This window comes from Pristis pectinata, chromosome 33 (assembly GCF_009764475.1).
Source record: "Pristis pectinata isolate sPriPec2 chromosome 33, sPriPec2.1.pri, whole genome shotgun sequence".
NCBI classification, from domain to species: Eukaryota; Metazoa; Chordata; class Chondrichthyes; order Rhinopristiformes; family Pristidae; genus Pristis; species Pristis pectinata.
The window spans coordinates 13,537,498-13,557,603 of NC_067437.1; the positions used below are offsets into that span (position 1 = coordinate 13,537,498).

At 40.9% G+C, this 20,106-nt stretch overlaps 1 protein-coding gene across 2 annotated transcripts in view; it reads right to left on the reverse strand.

Annotated features, from left to right (window-relative positions):
- Positions 1-20,106, reverse strand: part of LOC127585475 (myocardin-related transcription factor A-like) — a 165,839-nt gene that overhangs the window by 137,714 nt on the left and 8,019 nt on the right. For both annotated transcript variants that reach the window (XM_052042952.1, XM_052042953.1), the window contains exons 2-3: positions 9,208-9,280; positions 8,902-8,982 (exon numbers count right to left, since the gene is read on the reverse strand). The gene's annotated coding sequence lies outside the window, so the exon portion shown is untranslated. The remainder of the gene's footprint in view (positions 1-8,901; positions 8,983-9,207; positions 9,281-20,106) is intronic.

Consider the following 20,106-nt stretch of genomic DNA (forward strand, 5'->3'; position numbering starts at 1 on the left):
CCTTTGGCATTATACGAAAATGTACTGTTCCACTTGTCCAATAGATTTTCTGTTGATAGCAGTCACAATCAGCACAAATCAACTATTATGGGCACTTCTTGAAAAATACCCCCATCTCCTTTTCTGTGATGAAAAAAAATTAGTTTACACTCATTGCCCTTCAGGTGACTCCAACCATAAAGTGATAGGAACAAGACTGGGCTTGAAGCCAAGTATGCTGACAGCCCTCAAACTCATCAGCTCACAGGAAATGACTATTTAGACAAACTACGAGAGTCAGCATAACATCAGGAAATCAGGCCACTGCACATCAGAGGTAATAAGAGCAATGAAAGGCTAACAGAGAGCCAAGAGGAAAGCTCTGCCACGTGTAGTGACTTTCAAATATTCCTTTCACAGCTTTCTCATCAGAGGCTTTGGGAAATTAGCATGCAATATAATCACAGACCACGGCAAGCCACTCTGCAATATATCTAAGCATCATGCTTTTGAGAAACCATACAGCCAATAAAAGTGCGACTATATGTCGTGATAAAACTGTTCCCAGACAGTGGAGGTGACAGCATAATGGCAACACCACTCAAACCTGTTGAGCAAAGGCAGAAAATCCTGAAAGTACTCAGCAGGTCAGGCAGCATCCATGGAAAAAGAAACGGAGTTCGTGTTTCAAGTCAATGACCTTTCCACCAGAATGGAAAAGTGAGAAATCAAGCACATTTTAAGTTGTAGAATGGTATGGAGAGAACAGAGGGACTGTCTGAGAGAGGGTGCAGACCAAAGCTATCAAGGTAACATTTAATTTTAAAAACTGGCATTTGAAGACAAAAAAAAGACCACATTTCACCAAAATAGGGGAAGAAAATTGCTGGCTAGCTGAAATTGTTGAATTCAAGAGGGCTGCAACATGCCCAGATGGAAGACTCAGTGGCGTCTCTTGAACTTGATTGGGACAGACATCTGACTTCAGTAATATTAAATGTTTCCAGGCATTAAAAACTAAACTTTTTTTTTAAAAAACTTAATGTCTCTTAGAAATGGCCTTAGCAATTTAAAATAGTTTTAGCACCCATAACTCTTTTCACTTAATACCAAGAAATAAATTACAATATCAATGAAAAGATCAATTCTATCACAGCCAGATCTAGAGGTACAGCAAAGAAAGGGAATTCAATCAAGAGGGCTACAACATGCCCAGGTGGAGGATGAGGTGCTGTCCCTTAAACTTACAATGAGGTTTTGTAAGTAGTAGACATGTAGTAGATAATAGACGGGTCAAAGATTAGAGCAGAACACAATTAAAGTGATAGGCAACTAGGAACTCAGGGTCACTCTTACGGATTGAACCAGAGCGTTATACAAAGCAGTCATCCAATCGGCATTTGGTTTCTCTAGGGTAGAAGAGGCAACATCATGAGCACCAAAGGCAAAATACTAAAACTGAAAAAGTTCAAGTGAATTTCTGCATCAATTGGAAGTGAACAGGTAAAAAGGTAGGCGCTGCATTTCCCATGCTGGAATGGGAAAGTGCCACAAGAAGAATAACGTACCAGGGAGATGCAGAGGGAACATCCCTTTGGAATACTGAAAAGGGATCAAGGGAAGATACATGTTGGTGGAATCCCATTGAAATGGTGTAACTTAGAGGATAACCCACTGAATGTGGAGGCAGATGGGGGGTGGGGGGAGGAGAGGCAGGGCAAAGACAAAAATGAAGGGGAACTTTATCCAGCTGGGAGGAGAGGGAGTGAGAACAGAACTGCAAGCAATAGAGGAGACAGTCGAGAACGCTGCCAACTATGATGGAGAGAAGCCATGGTTGAGGAAAAATCCATCTCTAAAAATTAAGTGGCAGAACTGATCTGACAGAGGGAGAAACTAGGAGAATTAACATCCTTACAGAAAGTGGGGTAGAAGGAGGTAGCATTGAGACAGCTGTGGCAGTTTGTGGGCTAATAATGCATATTAGTCACTAATCTATATCCTGAGCCATAGACAACAATGTCAAGAAATGGAAGGGTTTGATATGGAATCTGAGGGCAGAGTGAAAATTGGCAGTAAAGATAGTGAAACTTCTGAATTCTGTGCAAGTACAGTCATCAATCCAAAGGAATGAGTTGGCAGACTGACAGAATTTACAATGGTTACCTTGACAACTATAGTCTGCACCTTATCACGGATGTTCACTGTTCTCTGCAACCTCCCTCCTTTCTGCTATTCCAACACATTTGTTTTTCTCTCCATAAATGCTGCCTGACTTGCTGCTTACTTACAGCATTGTGCCTTTCATTTCAAATTTCCCAGCTTCTGCAGTGTTGCTGCAGGCTTGGTGAGCACATTGTCGAAAGTGACAGAGGTTGATTTTATGCTAGTGGTTAGTTAGCCATTTTTTACTCATTGCATTTTTGTGGAGAAGTTATCTTATGTAGACGGAGAGAATTTCCTGTAGTTTGTCAGAAGTCCTATTCCCTCTGCTCTAAACAAACTGTATTTTTAGTAAGTTGATATTGTGCATTGCACATTGACCTACTGTGCCTAAACGCAAGCCTCAAATGCCTCAGCCAGTAAATTGGAGAACAATGACAAAGTGAACAAAAAATGTTTTAAAATAGAATATATCCAAAGAGAAAGAACTAATGGAAATTAAAAAATATTGTAGCTACATCAGCATCCAAAAATAGTTTTTAAACTTAAATGATTTATGGCAATTTAGGATTCGATGAATAATCTCTACACAAAACAGTGATTCCTTATTTTTCATGCATTTATAATTTACAGCAATATTGTCATGCAAAATACCAACAGCAATTGCAGCTTCAATGTCACTTTTGAAGTTGAATCACTGGTAAGGAATCATTCCTGGGCAGAGCTGGTACACTTCTGTTGTTGTTGTTTATCCAAACTAGCACAAGTGAAGAACTATAGTACAAACTATTATAGTAGCAAACTCAATAGTAGCAATCTCTCTCAGTTAATTCCCCATCCCATCCAAGCCCCACCCAAGATTAGACAGAACTGCATTGCCAAAAGGTGTTATCTTTTGTACAATGTATTAAAGAGAGTTTGGATCACCCACAGATCCCTTCATACAACAGAGGACTGGGGACTTCTTCCTACCAAACTGGCCTGTAATTGGTAATTAACATCATTGCTTCGAAAGGTGAAGACAAGCTCCTACGTAGCCAAATCAGGTGTCCTAATACTCAAGGATATCCAAATGTAAGAAGAGATCCTAAAGGAATGCAGAGTTTTCCTTCTGACACCACCCCACCTCCACCCACCCACAACCCCCCCCTCCAGATGACACAGTTAGGAGAGCAAGAAATGAACACGAGTGTTGCCTTCCAGAAAATTGTGAGGCAAGAGCCATTCCCACTGTCCAAATCAAGGCAGGAGAGTATTGGGTTCCACTGCTGAGAAAACATTTCAATACTTCATAACCTCAGCCAGATGGGTCTTTGCTAGAAGGAATAAAAGGTAGAAATCAAGGCAAATTATGGATCTCATGATGAATAGACTTGTGAGTCTCATTCAAGCAGATGGGAAAAGTGGTAGAGTCAGCATGGAAACAGGCCCTTCAGCCCAACTCACCCATGATACCCATCTAGGCTAGGTCCAAACATGGGTACATGGGACATGCCCCTCTAACCCTTCCCTATCCATGTACTTGTCCAAGTAAATGGGTTTATTATCATCACATGTACCCATGTACAATGAAAAAAACTTCCATGCCAGCCACACAGATCATTTCATTACAACAGTGCAATAGTACAAGAGTAAATAACAGACCACAGAATAAAGTGTTACAGTTGCAGAGAAAGTACAGTGCAGGCAGACAATAAGTTCCAAGGCCGTAACGAGGTAGATTGTGAGGTCAAGAGTCCACCTTATCATACTAGGGGACTGTTCAATAGTCTTATAACAGCAGGATAGAAGCTGTCCTTGATCCTGGTGGTACGCGCTTCCAGGCTTTTGGATCTTCTGCACGATGGGAGTGGGGAGAAGAAAGAAAAAAGGTGTCGTCTTTTAAATGTTGTATTGTTCCTGCCTCAAACCACTTCCAAAAGTCCTAGCCTAATCAACCTCTCCCTATAACTCAGGCCCGAGTCCTGGCAATATTATCGTAAATCTACACGGAGTTGAAGGGCAACAGGTAAATGTTGGAAAAACATCCAAGAACAGTTCGAAAGAGAGAAAAGAAGAAAACATGGAGGATCAGTGCTATTCTGGGCAAAACTGTTTTTGCTACATTAGTATTCAGGAGTTCAAGAAGTTAATTTAGAACCATGCCTGGCATAAGAAGTGGACTACTCAAAATTTGGTAACCTCCATTCCTGACCCAAGAGAGGAATTCTATTTATTCAAAAAGCAATAAAAAACATTTGATGATAAAGTCGAACTGAAAAGTTCAAACTCTGGAATGAAAACAAAACACCAGATGTATGAATATTTGAGTTAAAAGCTGCTGGTCTGGATGATAGGAATGTTGCGCTTCTGCTGAGAATATCCAAGAGCAGGTTTGTTGCTGTAATTTAACTTGATTTACAATGGGCTTCAGCAATCTAGCCTTGCATCACTCACTGGCGTTTGGCAGAAGGGTTATAAGAACAAGGTTGAATATATCAAGTTTATATCCCATCTTCAAAATAAAACAATTAATCACACTTATTACAAGACTGCGAGTGACACTAAAATACCTTCTACACTTCTCGGTTGAGAGGAAGGCAAAGAAAAACAAAAGATAATAATTAGCCATGATTTCAGTTCCTAATCACTCGTGTGCACAGATCTCAATTGAATCCACAAATATTTAGCATCAAGGCTCACATGTGAATAACTGGCATTCAGCCAGAGGACCCGAGTATGGCTGCCATCTGAGGAAAGCGATGTAGAAAAAAATACTTTGCCCTATTAAGTACAAGAGTTTCTTTTTGATGAGTAAAATGAACTATGTTATCAACAGAGAGTTATGCATTTCAGGTCAGTTATTTGTCTACTTGTATACAGAAGGAGTGGTGGATTACAGGGATAACACTAAATTCTGTGTTTAGGGCAAAGGGCTCAGGGACTTTAAAAAAAGTGTTTTGGGATTACTTGTCACAGATTCACCTGTTTTCCCCATCAAAACTAAACCAATTCCTTTCCCATGGCCTTTCGCTACAACACTTTAAAAAAAAGCCAGATGTTATTCACTGCTTTATTGCTTTCCCTTAATCTTCTTGACATTCCTTGTCAATCTTACTAGTTACAAAAACTTGCATTCACATAAAGCCTTTAAAACTGATTAAGACACCCCAGGGCATATGCTTAATCAATCAAAATCACAAACACCAAGACAAAGAGAGATATTAGGAGACCAAAAGCTTGGTCAAAGTGGTAACTTTTACAAGAGGAGCCTGGAGGAAATGTCAGAGGTGGAGGTTTAAGGAAGGAATTTTTGCCGACAACTCACACCTAATTGATGTGTTCACAAGCTAACACAACACTCCTTTCATTTTGAGAAACAAATATTTATTTACTCTCTATGAACAATTAACAGTCTGGAGGGCCACCAATAATAATTTATTGAAAAATTAACATAAATTGACTGCTCAATAATGATGAGCCCTGCTTAACATCAAAGCCTGCCTGCCTTACCAATTAGTACGAGATTCATAGACGAGCTATGGAAGAAACAACTTCTGTGCCAAAACAAGTTTAACAAATGGAATTTACAGGATAGGGAGGAGAGCAGTGGTTTTGTGTTAGCAGTAGACTTGCTGGACAGTTTAATGGTTATTCTGTTGGATAAGCATGAGTCAGCTATTAAACATCTAGAAAGGACTCTAGAGGAGCCCTTCCTTCAGCTAGTTTCTACCCAATCTTCAATGATATGGTTCTGGGGGAAAAAAGCATTTCTATTATTCCATTTGGTAGGGATTTGCGTCCTCAAGTGAAATTTGTAACCTAAACTAAGAAACAACTGCAGGAAGTATTTAAGCCAACATGGATTGAGCCACTCAGCCTCTTACCATTCAATAAGATCATGACTGACTCGATTATAACCTCAACTTTGCCTACTCCTAGAAACCCTTCACTTTTACTCATCAAGAATTGACCTCTTACCTTCAAAAATATTCATGTTTTGTTTTTGCTGCCTGTTGAGGAAGAGAGTTCCAAAGACTCAACTCCCAAAGAAAAAAGTTAATTTATCCTCGTCTTAAATGGGTAACCTGGCTTTGGGTTCTCTCACAAGCAGAAACATCCTCTCCACATCCCATCAAGATCTTATGATTCAATCAAGTCACCTCCCACACTTCTAAACTCCAGCAGACAAGCCTGGTTTGTTCTCATAAGACAACTACCCACCCATTCTAGGTATCATTTTATAAGCAGTCTTTAAATGACTTTGAATGCATTTACATTCTTCCTTCAATACTGTACATAGTACTCCACATGATCTCATGTGGCCTATATAACTGAAGTTTAAACTTCCTATCTTTGTGTTCACTTCCCTTTACAGTAAGCAATAGCATTGTTTGTTTTCCTAATTACTTGCTATACTTGCATTCCAGGCTTTTGCAAAACACACACAAAGGCACCCTGGTCCCTCTACATCTTGGAGCTCTGCAATCTTTCACCACTTAGAGAATGTACCTTTTTGTAAAAAAAAACTTTTCATTCCAAAATGGACAACTTCACCTTTTTCTACATTCTACTTCATTTGCCAGATCCTTGCCTACTCACCTATCACATTTCTTTGTAGCCTCCTTGTCCTCTTCACAACAATTTTCTTATCCTTAAGTCATCATCAAATTTAGCGACCTTACCTGCAATCTCTCATCCAAGTCATTTATACAAATTGTGAAAGGTTTAGGCTCCAGCACCAATCCCTTTAACACACCATTTGTTACATCTTGTCAACCAAAGACCCTATTAATGCCAACTGTTCCCAATTGGCCAGCCAATCTTGTCTCCATGCCAACATGTTGCCTTAATGTTGTGCATATATCTTTGATGTGGCACTCATCAAATGAGTTCTGGAAATCCAAATCCCCCTTATCCACAGCATAGGTTACTTCTTGAAAACAACTCCATTAGAGTCATAGGGTACAGAAACAGGCCCTACAGCCCAAATAGTCCATGCTGACCAAGATTCCCATCCAAGCTAGTCCCATTTATTTGCCTGTTTGGCCCAAATACCTTTCCTTCCCAAGTACCTTTTAAATGTTGTTAATAATGTACCTGCTTCAACCACCCCTGGCACCACATTGAGGAGGTGTAGGATTAATAAACTATAACAGTATTCACATCAAGACAGATGAGAATTATGGTTGCTCAAAATACTGATGATTTAAAAAGTGTCCTTCAGGCCAGAACAACCACACCACTGCTTTCCTGGGCTAGGTGCTATGTGATAATTGCTGTGTCTGGAACTTAATTGGATTCCCATTATGTTTGACCATGGAGATGATGGTCAATCTTAACGGGAAATGGGAAAGTTGTCTCAAACAATGAAGGTGATACCTGCCTTTGTCTCACCTGATTGCAAAACGATTAGCTGAACCTGGGGTGTGAGGCTGCCCTTTGTCCATTTCCTGCTCAACCAAGAACTCCGGTGCCTGACTCATTAAAGTGTGCGTGACAATGTTTGTATAAATTACTGTCTGCCCCCTCTGTACCTTGGAGAACTCCGCTACAGGCTCCACGATAGAGTAAGATTTCTCCCTAGTGATATATTGCTAAATAAACGCCCTTGAATTAACTTGTGGCACTGTGTGATTTACAGCAGACGGAAGTGGGATTTCAAAAATCGGGTTAACAATTCCATTGACTAACTACTCTCAAGGTGAAAAAGTTGCCCAAAAAGGGGTCCAGATAAAGGGTCTCAACCTGAAACATCAACTGTACATTTCCCTCAACAGCTGCTGACTGACCCACTGAGTTCCTCCAGCACTCTGTGTTGCTGCTGAAATGTCGCCCCCTGAGTTTCTATTAAACTTCTCCCCCTCACCTTAAATTTATGCCCTCAAGTTCGATTCCCCAATTGGTCAAACATTTCCCTTTCACAAAATCAATTTTGCTTGATTACCTTAATTTTATTTCTAACTCCCTGCTATAACAACATTAATAATAGGTTCTAACATTTTCCCAGACAGCTAACTGGACTGTAATTTCCTGCTTCCTTTGCTCCCACCCCCACCCTCCCCCCCAATCCTCTTTCTGGAAAAGTTGGAGTAACATTCAGTGTTTTATAATCCAATGAATCTTCCCCAAATCTGGGAAATTTTGTAAAATTAAAACCAATGCATCAACTATCTCATGACCCATTTCTTGAGACCCCAAAATGAAGTCCAGTAAATTTCTCAGTACCACTTTCTTGGCGGTTGGACATTTCCAAAGTTCATCTTCCCAATTCAGTTATTTTGGGAAGGTACGCTGTATGGTGAAGTACCTCATCAATCCATGCATGCAAATAATCAGTGGACCGGTAGGAACTTAAATATGCAGCAACCTTCCCTCTCCCAGTCCCAGGGTGCTGAAGTAATTGACTGCTCCAGTTGCACATACAGCAGAGATACAAGAACAGTTCCTCCAACATGTCTCAGCACACTGGTTTATTAATACACTGTCCTAGTTTTGTGCTGACAGTTCTGCAAGTCAACCCACACAGGGAGAGCTCAGATGCAAGGCAATTCCCTCTAGGGAAAAGGAAGGAAGATTTGTCAATGCTTTCCCATCTAAGTGACCATTTTCAGAAATGAAAATTGCTTAAGGAAGAACAATCCAAGGCAAAACTAAAACAATAAACTCGAAGTCAATGCATCATTTAAAATGTTAGTTAATAAACCCCTTCTTTAATTCGCCACTTTAATGTTATGTTTAAGAATACCCATAATAAGAAAAGCCATGACTAATAAATACCTCGATTTGCGTCAATTCTGCAGCTGCACTTCGGCTAGATTCAGTAACCGTCAAATCCAGATCAATGTCATCACCACCACACTGGAGGAAATAGTAAAGGTGTTCATAAAACAAACTGCAATTCCTTAACATCTAGAAATATGACTCTTCCTAAAGCCAATTAACAAGTGTTAATTAACAATGAGCCCATTCAACATAAAGCCCAAATTGGCCCCGAATATCCTGCAACCGTCAATTTTTTTTTAAAAAAAGCTTTTTTGTAATATCAAGGCAGCTCCAAGCTCCTTCCTAGATGATTTAGGATACCTGTATGGGTCTCTGGTTGTCTTCCCCAGCTTTGTTCCATTTCTTTTAAGGTCAATTGCTTCTGACACAAGCCCTGTAAATAAAGGGAGAAAGTATCAGCACGAGCGACTAGAGTGCTATGATGCGACTTTATCTAAACTAATACAAATATGGATAGTGGGTGCTTTCACATAAAAGAGTTCTCCTTGAAAAGCTGCTGAAAATCAAAGGCTTTGCCAATTTATTGGGCAAAAAATAGCTTATGTTTAACACTTCCCATATAGAAAAGCTAGAAAATATTCAGAAGGAAGAGACATAGACACACACAGGATCAAAATTCCTGAACGAGTCAGTCAATGCCCCCATTAGAATAGCACACAAAAGAATTTTAACACAAATGTGACACTTTTGTGCAATTGCTCCTAGCACAATTTGCAAGCAAAAGAACCACAAAAAATATTTATAGTTCAAGGTTTCCTTAAGTTCCTCCCCCCCCCCCCCCCCCCCCCCCATTTTGCTGCATGTTATTTAACAGTTTTCCTGGTGTCAGGACATCTCCAATATGCAGGGAAAGGGAGACTGGGCCCATGAATTTAGGAAAAGTATCAAACGGAGGAATAACCTTTATTGACAATCCCATAAGGTAGTTAGAAAACGATTAGTTTAATTGATGTTGAGACTAAAGACAGTTACTCAAGGTTGCAAATGCAAAACATTGATAAGTGGTCTTTAACCTCCAGACCTCAGCGTACCCATTGGGAAGGGGGAATTGGAGAAAATGATGAGTGGGTTATACAAATTTAGCAGATTAGACTAGATTGACTGTTGCCATCAGAATACAATAAGTACATGGAATTTAGTTTCACAATGAGCTATGGCAAAGATTTAAACTAACAATCTCTTTCATTGGCATTGCTGCACCACAATAGTATTCAGTCATGGAAGGCATCACAGCTAAGCATAGGTTAATCACAGCACTGGCCAACTCGGCTTGAAGCCTTTTGTGCCATTCAGGTACATTTTCTCCTCAATCCATCTGCTCACTTTGGTTCTGTTACACTTCCCCCCCCCCCACCCCAAAAAGAGGCTGGGTTTGTTTTCTTTAGAACAGAGAAGACTGAGGGGTGGAACCTGATAGAGGTATACAAAATTATGAGGGGCACAGACAGTAGGAAATATTTCCCCCCCCCCCCCCCAGCAGAGGTATCTAAAGCTAGAGGGCATAGGTTTAGGGTAAGGGTCAAGAGACTTAGAGGGGATCCAAGGAAGAACTTCAGGGTGATTGGAATCTGGAATGCACTGCCCGAGGGGGTGAAGGCAACATTTGGGATGTATCTAGACGAGCACTGTATTGCCAAGGCATAGAAGGCTATGGACTGACCAAGTGCTGGTAAATGGGACGTATAGATTGACAATTGATGGTCAGCGTGAACACGGTGGGCCAAAAGGGCCTATTTTCTGTCCTGTATGATTATAGTTAATCAAGAATAAAGCCAATCTTAAGTCTGAAAGTTTCAATCAATGATGGCTCTGTGTGTGTCTGAATACAGTTTCAGATATTAGTTCTCCAGTGTGAAGCAGTACTTCATGACATCAAATCTCCCTCCCACACCAAGAGGTCCCTTATTCAGGAGGCATTCACTCAAGAAATAGATTCTCTCCATTTATCCTTCCAATTGAGTTAATCAACCTCAATTACACCTTTATGATTTCTACAAACCAACAAATGCGAGCCTCCTATAGGCAACCTATTCCAAATTTAACCCTTTGCACTCTGTTATTCAGCATACATGCACACATTTTAAGCAAGACACATCACGTATCAGCCATAAACCTGGCTCAAGACCACAACAGCTGGATGTAACGACAACCTCTTCACTCCAGCTAAACTGGAAACTGAACCTGAGGTAGCAACTACCAACTGAGTCATCAGAAAACCAACAACACAATGTTATTGATGCCCTGACACGTACAAGAATTGCCAGGACCTGCACTGGTGGTGCAGGGTTACTGGCCCTATGCATTCTTGCTTTTGCTTGGCATCCAGGAGGTGCTGCTTTGCAAGTAGAGGAAGCTCCCTCAGTCGTGTTCTGATGAGAAACTTCCAATCTTGTCATTCCCCTTCAAAAACCTGACCCATCCGTGCACGAGCGTGCTCTGCTTCTCTTCTCCCATGGACCACAGGACAAACGGATCTCCATTCACACCATGCTAGCATCTCAAACCCAAACATTCAGTACAGAAGGAAGGTCGGGAGAAGTTATTCCCACTGGGAGGAATATTAGTGACTAGATTTCAATCATTTACAATAATTGACAAAAAAAGGGGAGATGGATGGAACAGAATTACTTGCTGTGTTATTATGATGCTGATCATCCTGAATTATTCAACAAATTTCCCCCAAAGGAAGTGGATTATTATTGGAAAAGATTAAATTTGCACAGCCATGGAGAAGAGGAAAAAAAATGCATAGCGCACTTCCACGTGCTTCAGCGATGCACAGCTGGTGGAGTAGATTGCCCCAGTAGCAAAGTGAACAGCAATGGTACAAACAACCCCACGTACCCCAGGGCCAAATCAGCTCAAAGCCAGAGCCAGTCTGCCACTGAAAACTATATTCTGCTCTGATCCCACAAGGTGCACTCAAATAGTTTAGTTTGTGGAGCAACTCTACCCCACAATGCCTTCCCACACCAGCTTGGACAGACAACATCAGGTAACCTCTCTGATGGGCGCGTACACTGCGCACCAGTGCAACATAAGGCTTGTACACTGTGCATCAGCATAGTACAAGGCATCACTGTTGATTAACCCGTTGTCACTTTCTGTTTAGGCTAATTTGGAAGAAAACACAGACCATTCACCAAGGTGCTGGAGAGGAAACAGCACCTCAATATATCTGGGAGAGGAGGACAGAAAGTTGTGGTGGAACAGGGTTCTTTTCCTACAATGATTGACTATAGTATGCTCTGGTACAGAAGTCTCCTACCAAACTCAAACTGCTCACCTACATCAACTGACTGGCCAACAGGTGAAGAAACATCGCAGACAAAGAACTAGCTTCTGCATCTGAATTCATATTCCAGACCACAAACACTATTCAGGAATACTTCCTTAGTAAGATGATTACCTCAGTCTGCCTTTATCCAATATTGGCTTCACAGCTTACTACGATCTGCAAATGTCCAGTTGTTCAAAATCCTTTTTCCAATAAACCCAAAATGCAAAAAGAATTGTTTAACTATACTCCTTCAGAATTAAATTAGGAAAATACATTCAATTAAATAATGAGGAAGTCATGGAACCACGACCATCTCTCTCCAGTTGCAGTAGGAATGAAGCTCCATTCTATGACTTGATATATTATATGACTTTTCAGTAGCAGATACATTAAATGTAATTTTTTTTCCCCAAAAACTCACTTGAAATTATGCATGCAAACATATTTATGAATCTCAAGCTCTATCTATACAAGACCATTGCCATTAACATTTAGAAAATAATAACATTACTCAACTACAACAGGCTTACTATTAGATACAAACATTACTCTTGGGTTGTTTTAACTGGGCCAAGAACAATTCCACCCCCCCCCCCCCCCCGAACCACAGAAACTTCAACCAACATCTGGTTTCACAGTAAATTCATTCAAAATTTCTTTTTTTTTCCTGTCACAGGATATAGAGCAGTGCAGCAAACCTCAGTAACCACAGGCTGACGTAGAAAAAGACTAACAGCCCAGGCTGGGAACAGCAGAAATTGCATTTATCAAAAATATCCAAAGCCACTTAGAAATCACTCTCTCCCTTTCATAGGAAGTTTAAAACTAGTTTCTCCAAGGACCATCCATTGCTAACTACAGTTCCACAGACTGTGGTAGTAACAACGATGTACTTTACCCAACTTGACTCTGCTAATAGCTTATGGAAATAAGAGAGCATGTGGAAAGGGGGTGGGTTGGGTGTTGGGAAGAACATCCTTTCCTGGTGTGACCTTGAAACTACTGACATTGTCTTCCAGTATAAACTAAATCGGATAGTCATCCAAAAGCAATTAAAACTTTGTCCATGACTCTCTTCATTCCTGCTTATCCCCAACCTCAAGTAAATGTAACCCACCACCATCCAGGAGAAGACTGCTCAAAAGATTACAGTTCTGGAATTCATGATTCTGTATTTTATTTAACAAGGAAAAGTCAACTATAATCCACACAATCTCTTCAAGCCATTTGACAGACTTTGAAGTAAAAACCATGCTGAGAGAGAAGCTAAAACCTATTTGAAGAGATTTCAGGCATTATACAAGATCTGTGAATGCATTACTATCTTGGAAGAGTTTCTAGCTTTTGCAAACAACTAGAGCTCTGCTTGGGAACAACACAAACCTAATTCCAACCTGACCCAACCACAGGCAAATAGAACCCAACATGAACTGATAGATGCAATTTTTTGATATCTGGCCAGAACCAGACACACACATACAGTACTCAGGTCTTGGCAGGCTCAGGAGGAAAGGACCATTACTCCAACACATAGTTCCAACAGATCAGCAAATTCTAATGGATTCCATTGCAGGCATTGCTTGCCCAGCCCGGTGCAATCTGGTGAGCTGGGGCGAACATGAGAGCTCCCTCCCTCCTTAATTGCTCTGGTCCCCTCTCCAGCTAACAGAATACCCCTATTCTGCTTATGAATATACTCCACCACATAGCAACGACAACAAATGACAGCTGTCTTTGCTTATTTATAAAGGGAAGGCCCACCTGATCCAACCAGCGCCAGAGGTCATAACTTTTCTCAAAGTCCGACCTGATCCAAACCCAGAGAGTACAGCCACGTTCCTGAAGGCACTGGTCAAGCTTCCAGGCTCCAAAAAACAATTCTAGTCCATTTACTCAGACAAGCAATTATCTACCTTCCAGAGAAAAAAAATCAGCCACAGATGAGACAGGAAACAATACTTTACACCTTGAAAGAAATCTTTCCCCAAATTTTACTGCAACAAGCTTAGACATACATTCAATTCAAATCAGATGATTAGTTATCCTCCAGATGTCCCAAGTGATAATCCAAGCCTAATATTTGATTAGGACAAGATAGAATGTCTGTTATGCAACAACACATTGTGTGTTAAAAACTGTAAACCATGCTTTTGTTTAACAAAGCTTATCCTAGTTTTGTTTTCCCCCAGTAAATCCACTGTTTCATCTGAAACAGAGCCAAAATATCCTGGAGAATGCCAGCTTTCATCATTGACCCATGCCAAATAAACTAGCTTTAGCCAGGAAGGCAGAGCCCATCAGCCCCACTGCATCAGCAAGAAATTGAAAACATTATCCCAGTTCTCTCAAATCACTGAAGTGCAAATGTTGCAAACCAGACTTTCCCGTAGTGCTCCCTGCACTCCATCAGCTAACTGGCAGGACCTCATGCTTGAAACCTCAGACTGGAACTTAAGATAAAATAAGATATCTTTATCAGTCACATGTACATCGAAACACAGTGAAATGCATCTTTTGTGTAGAGTGTTTTGGGGGCAGCCCGCAAGTGTCGCCACACTTCCGGTGCCAACATAGCATGCCCATAACTTCCTAACTCGTACGTCTTTGGAATGTGGGAGGAAACCAGAGCAACCAGACACAGGGAGAATGTACTAACTCCTTACAGACAGCGGCAGGAATTGAACCCAGGTCACTGGCGCTGTAATAGCGTTACGCTAACCGCTATACTAATGTGCCTGCCCCCTTTCTCAAGTGATGAGAAATGGAAAGACCTTTCAATCAAATGAAGCTACCATCTGTGTCCTAGCTCGGGTTGCTGTTCTGTAGGTTTTGTATTTAAAGAAAAAATACACAAGCTCAACTTAGGCTGATATTTCACTGCAACGTTGGAGGTGCTACATTGTCAGAGACATCGTCTTTCAGACAACAATAAATCAAGGCCTTATTTGTCCATCCATGTCGAAGATTGCTTGACTATTCTTTCACAAAGCCAAGCAAGTTTCAACATTACCTTGGCTAACATTTAAAGTTAAGACCTTTCAGACATAGGAACTGCTTATTTCTTACTGCTGTTTGTGTGAAGTAGCTCTATGTAAATTGACTGCTCTGCATGCCTGTTGAACAGTGCAATTTAGGAAATTTTATAGTATTGAAGATTCATAGCAAAGAAACATTAGGCTAAAATAATTTATGCTGGGTTTTTAGGCCCCAAATGAGCTCTTCCCAATCTTCACTAACCCATACAGATATCTTTCAGTACTATTCTCACTGCACAAGCAAATCTAGATCTTCCTTCTCCTTCAAATACCCCAAGTAGTGAATTCCACATTCTTACCTATTCTCTGTACGGTTTCCTCATGAACTCCCTAGATTTGATTAGTAATATCTTATCTTTGAAGCCATAATCCAAGAGGCATAATAACTGGTAGATGCTGGAAATGTGAAATAAGTCAACATTTCAAGTTGATAGCCTTTCATCAAAACATCTGTTTGTTTCCCTCGATCTCTCCACAGGTATTTCCTGATAAAATAGTTCCTGCATTTATTGTTCCTGTACTACATAATTAAGGGTTGAATTTCTCAGTTTTAACCAATAAAAACCTCTGAAAGACCAGAAAATAAAATTGATTTGCCCCCTGCACTACCAATAAACACCATAACAATAAATTTCAACCATAATGCAAAATTTTTCATTTTGCTTTACAAATGTTTGTATAAACAACTGACCCCCCCTCCCCTTTGTATACGGGCACTGGTCATTAGCACGATTGTGGTGAAAAAAGGTCAGTAGAGTAAAAGGGAGAGCGAGAATGGGCTAAGAAGCAAAAAAAAAGCAGTTGGATTTGCAAGAAAAAAATATTCAAGATAATTAAAAAGTTAAAGCACAAACTAATCAGTGATTGTTTTTATTAATTGCTGTTTAGTTGTTGTTTGTAGGGAGCAAATGTTTGTGCATCTCAAGTGAAGTTTTTTTTTTAAATTAACCAAAAATACCTGGCTTAAACACCAACCAGAACAGGAAAAAGTAACTCAACTAAAAACAACTAATGAAATTCAAGCTCTACATACACCGCATTAATTCTGGTGCCTCCAGCAAATTAAATATATTTCTACAGCTATCCTATCAACAATATCTTAAGCTTGAAGATCTCTACTAGGTCACTAGCACCAAATGACCATTCCTCAATCATGAGCACACAGCCGTGGCATCAATCCCCAAACCAAAGTCTCAGCAGTGCAATAAGCAATTATATAAACACATTTTGTTTTCCTTTGATACTAACTAAACTCCATTATGTTGTAAATAGGGCTTTATAGGTTTCTTTATATATAAATAGATAGATTATTTTCCTGCACTTTACAACTACTTTTCTGTACACATGTATAAGTGTTCCAGAAGTATGCACTTAAGCACAAAGCATTGCTCTGAAGCTTGAAAAACAGCCGAGGATTAGAACTTAGACAAGCAAATAAATCTCCCAGAACAGCTGTGATACCGCACACTAGAACTCAAACTACATTTGCCAGAATTGTAGGGCAGTGATTGCACTAGTCCCTATAGTATACATTTTATGGTCCTAACCCTTTCGATGTAGCCAGGGAGAGAAAGTTGGATAACTAACTTCCTCTCCATCATTAAGGCACCAAATCGAAGTGCAATTGCCCAATAATCTGCCTGATCAAAGTTAAATCTTGGATCTTCTCTATGAATGCTCAGTAACTTCCATTCAAAGAGTTCATTTTAGAATTGTTACAGCAGAAAATAAATTTAAAGCAGTGCGCAAAGTCATCCTATGGGAGAAAAATAAACGAGTAGAGATTCTGTTCCAGTGGCTCCTGTGCATCTTGTCAGCAGTTTACTATCCGATATCTGTCTTCTCAGCTGGCAAACGCTATCTGACCACTGAGAAATGAAAATGAAAGGCAATAAAGGAAAACAAGAACCAGCCCTTTCAGGTGAGGATTTCCTATGGCTCAGCAAGCAGGAATGCATTTCGACTCATGAAAGAGCAAGTGCCACTGAATGTAGCTGGCATGACACCTTCAACACAAAGTCTTCTTCTATGGTAGTCCCTTGGGATCGAGGATGATTGCTTACTCTACAGTCCTGCGAGTTCTAGACTGGCTGCGAAGGACAATGTAGGAACTACAGGCTTTTCCACAGGTGGGGTGGAAGGTGCCTGATCAGACAGGGTGTACTCCTTCCACCATTTATATTGGGCTTCTGTGCAGCACATGGAAGCAAGATTCTCAGTGCCATCCCAAGTGCTCCTTCTCCATTTTGAGTATTCATGGACCAGGGATTCCAAAGGATCAGTGAGGATGCTGCCTTTTTTGAGGCGGCTTTGAGAACACCTTTGAATCATTTCCTCTGTCTACCTGATATTCTCTTACCATGCCAGAGCTGGAAATCTGGCGTCAGGCATGCAAACACTGTGGCTTGCCCAACAGAGCTGACAGAGTATAATTAGGCACTCAGTGCTGAGGAACTGCCCCTAGGAGAGGTCATTGATGCTAGTTTGCTTATTCTTTCAGTGGATTTGGAGGAGTTTGCAGAGACAACTTTGTTGGCATCTTTCCAATGCCCTGTAGTGTAGGTAGTCCGAGTCCGTGCACATGGGAAGGCAGATTCCACGTTTGCTTGGAAGACCAGGTTTTGTGTCAGGTTTGAGGTCTTGATCTTCAAACACACTTGCCTCAATTGGCCAACAGCTGTGCTTGTATAATGAAGGCAATGCTGTTTCACTAACACCTAGCACTAAAAAAAGTTTTAATAAAAATAATCATTAAAACTACCAGATCATTGTAAAACCCCATCTGGTTCACTAATACTCTTCAGATGGGGGAACATTCAGACCTTGCCTGGCCTATGCAGGACTCCAGACAAGTCCTATGCAGTTGACCCTCAAATGTCCTCTGAAATGGCCTGACAGGCTATTAAACTGTACAATACCAGTATTTCTACATTTAACCAGAAAAACTGGCCAGACTACCTGGTATCGACCTTAAGCACCAAAATCAGATATGGCAAAGTTACCTCTGAAATCATATTATCTTACAGACAATGTGCCAAACTCCTCATCACAATTCCTGGGTACATCTTTCCCACTGGCAGTACTGGCCCACCAACAAGGACAGAACAGTGGTATACATATGGGAGGGTGTAGTCCTTAAGAGTCCTCAACATTGATTCCAGACTTCCATTAAGTCTTATGGTATGGCTAAGGACCCACACTGCTCCCCTCCACTGCCCAGCTGCATCTACCATAACTCCCTCAGCTGAATCAATGCTCTTTCACAGTAAGCAACACTTGGAAGCAGCACTGAACGTAGCAAGGGTGCTGAAAATCCTCTGGATGCAGGTCTTCCTTCACTCTATCATCATCACCAAGTCTGGGGATATCCCCTGGTTCAATGTGGACTACAGAACATGCCAGGAACAGCACTGGGCATACTTAATGACGTGGTCCCAGCCTGGTGAAGCTGCAATACAGGACATGTATGCTCAGCATCAAGAACACTTAGCTTTATCTATGCATGCTGAAATCGTAACCAAAGGATCAAATTGGAGCTCTGTAGTCCTGCCACATCTAGTCATGAATGACATGGACAATTAAGCAGCTAATGGGAGAAGTCTCCAACAACATCCCCATCATCATCAATGGCAGGATCCAGCATGTACACCAGAAGTAGAAGCACTTGCAACCTTCAGCCAGAAATGGGGATTTTCAAATGGGGCCCATAACCCTCAGGTGGGTGGCGAGATGTTAAACAACTGGGTTGCTATCTCAATGGCAGACCAGTGTTTGTTATTATTAATGGGTCACATAGGTGAGCCATTTACTAAAAATGGGTTGCCTGAAATAAAAAGCTTTGAAAACTACTGAATAAATCATCCATATTGGCGTCCTCCCAAGTTTCCCACCATGTAACACTTTATTCTGCACTCTTATTGTTTGACTTTGCACTACCTCAATGCACTATTGTAATGAATTTATCTGTATGGACAGTATACAAGTTTTTTTTTACTGTACCTTGGTACATGACAATAATAAACCAATTTACCACAAAACAGTCTCCAGCCAATTTGATTCACTCAAGGTAACATCAAGAAACAGTTGGGAGCACTCAATACAGCATAGGCATTGCAGTTATGGCACTGAAGGCCTGCTCTGCAGAACCAGCTGTGGCTCTAGCCAAGCTGTGCCAGTACAGTTACAACAATGGCACTTGCCCAGGTCTGTCATGTTCTCAAAAAGCAGGACAAATGTAATCTGGCTATTTGTCATCTAATTAACCTACTCTCAGTCATCAGCAACGTGATGGGAGCTGACATCAATAGTGTCATTAATTGATATTTACTCACCAATAACCCACTTAGTGCTAGTTTGGGTTTTGCTAGAACCAGTTAGATCCAGAACTTTGTCCAAACAGAGCAAAGAGCTGAACTCTACATGCAAGGTGGGAATGACTGCCCTTGACAGCAAGGTAGCATTTGACCAAGTGTGGCATCAGCAAATCTGGTATAACTGAAGTCAAAAAGCAAAGGGAAAACACCCATGGCTGGAGACATTCCTCGCACAAAAATGGCAGCTATAGTTGTCAAGAGGTCTAACAGCTCAGGCCAGTCCTCTGCAAGACTTCCTCAGGGCAGTGTCCTCACCCAACCATCTTCATGTACTTCATTAACAACCTTCCTTCCATCAGAAGATCTGAAGTAGAGATGTTTGCTGATGGTTGCACAATGTTCAATTCCATTTGCAACTCCTCAGCAAATGAAGTGGCCCACACCTGCAAGACCTAGACAACATTCAGGCAAGGGCTGACATGTGCAAAATGATGACAATCCCAATCAAGAGAAAGTCTAACTACCTACCCTTGACATTGTGGCATTGCCATCACCATGTCCCCCCACCACC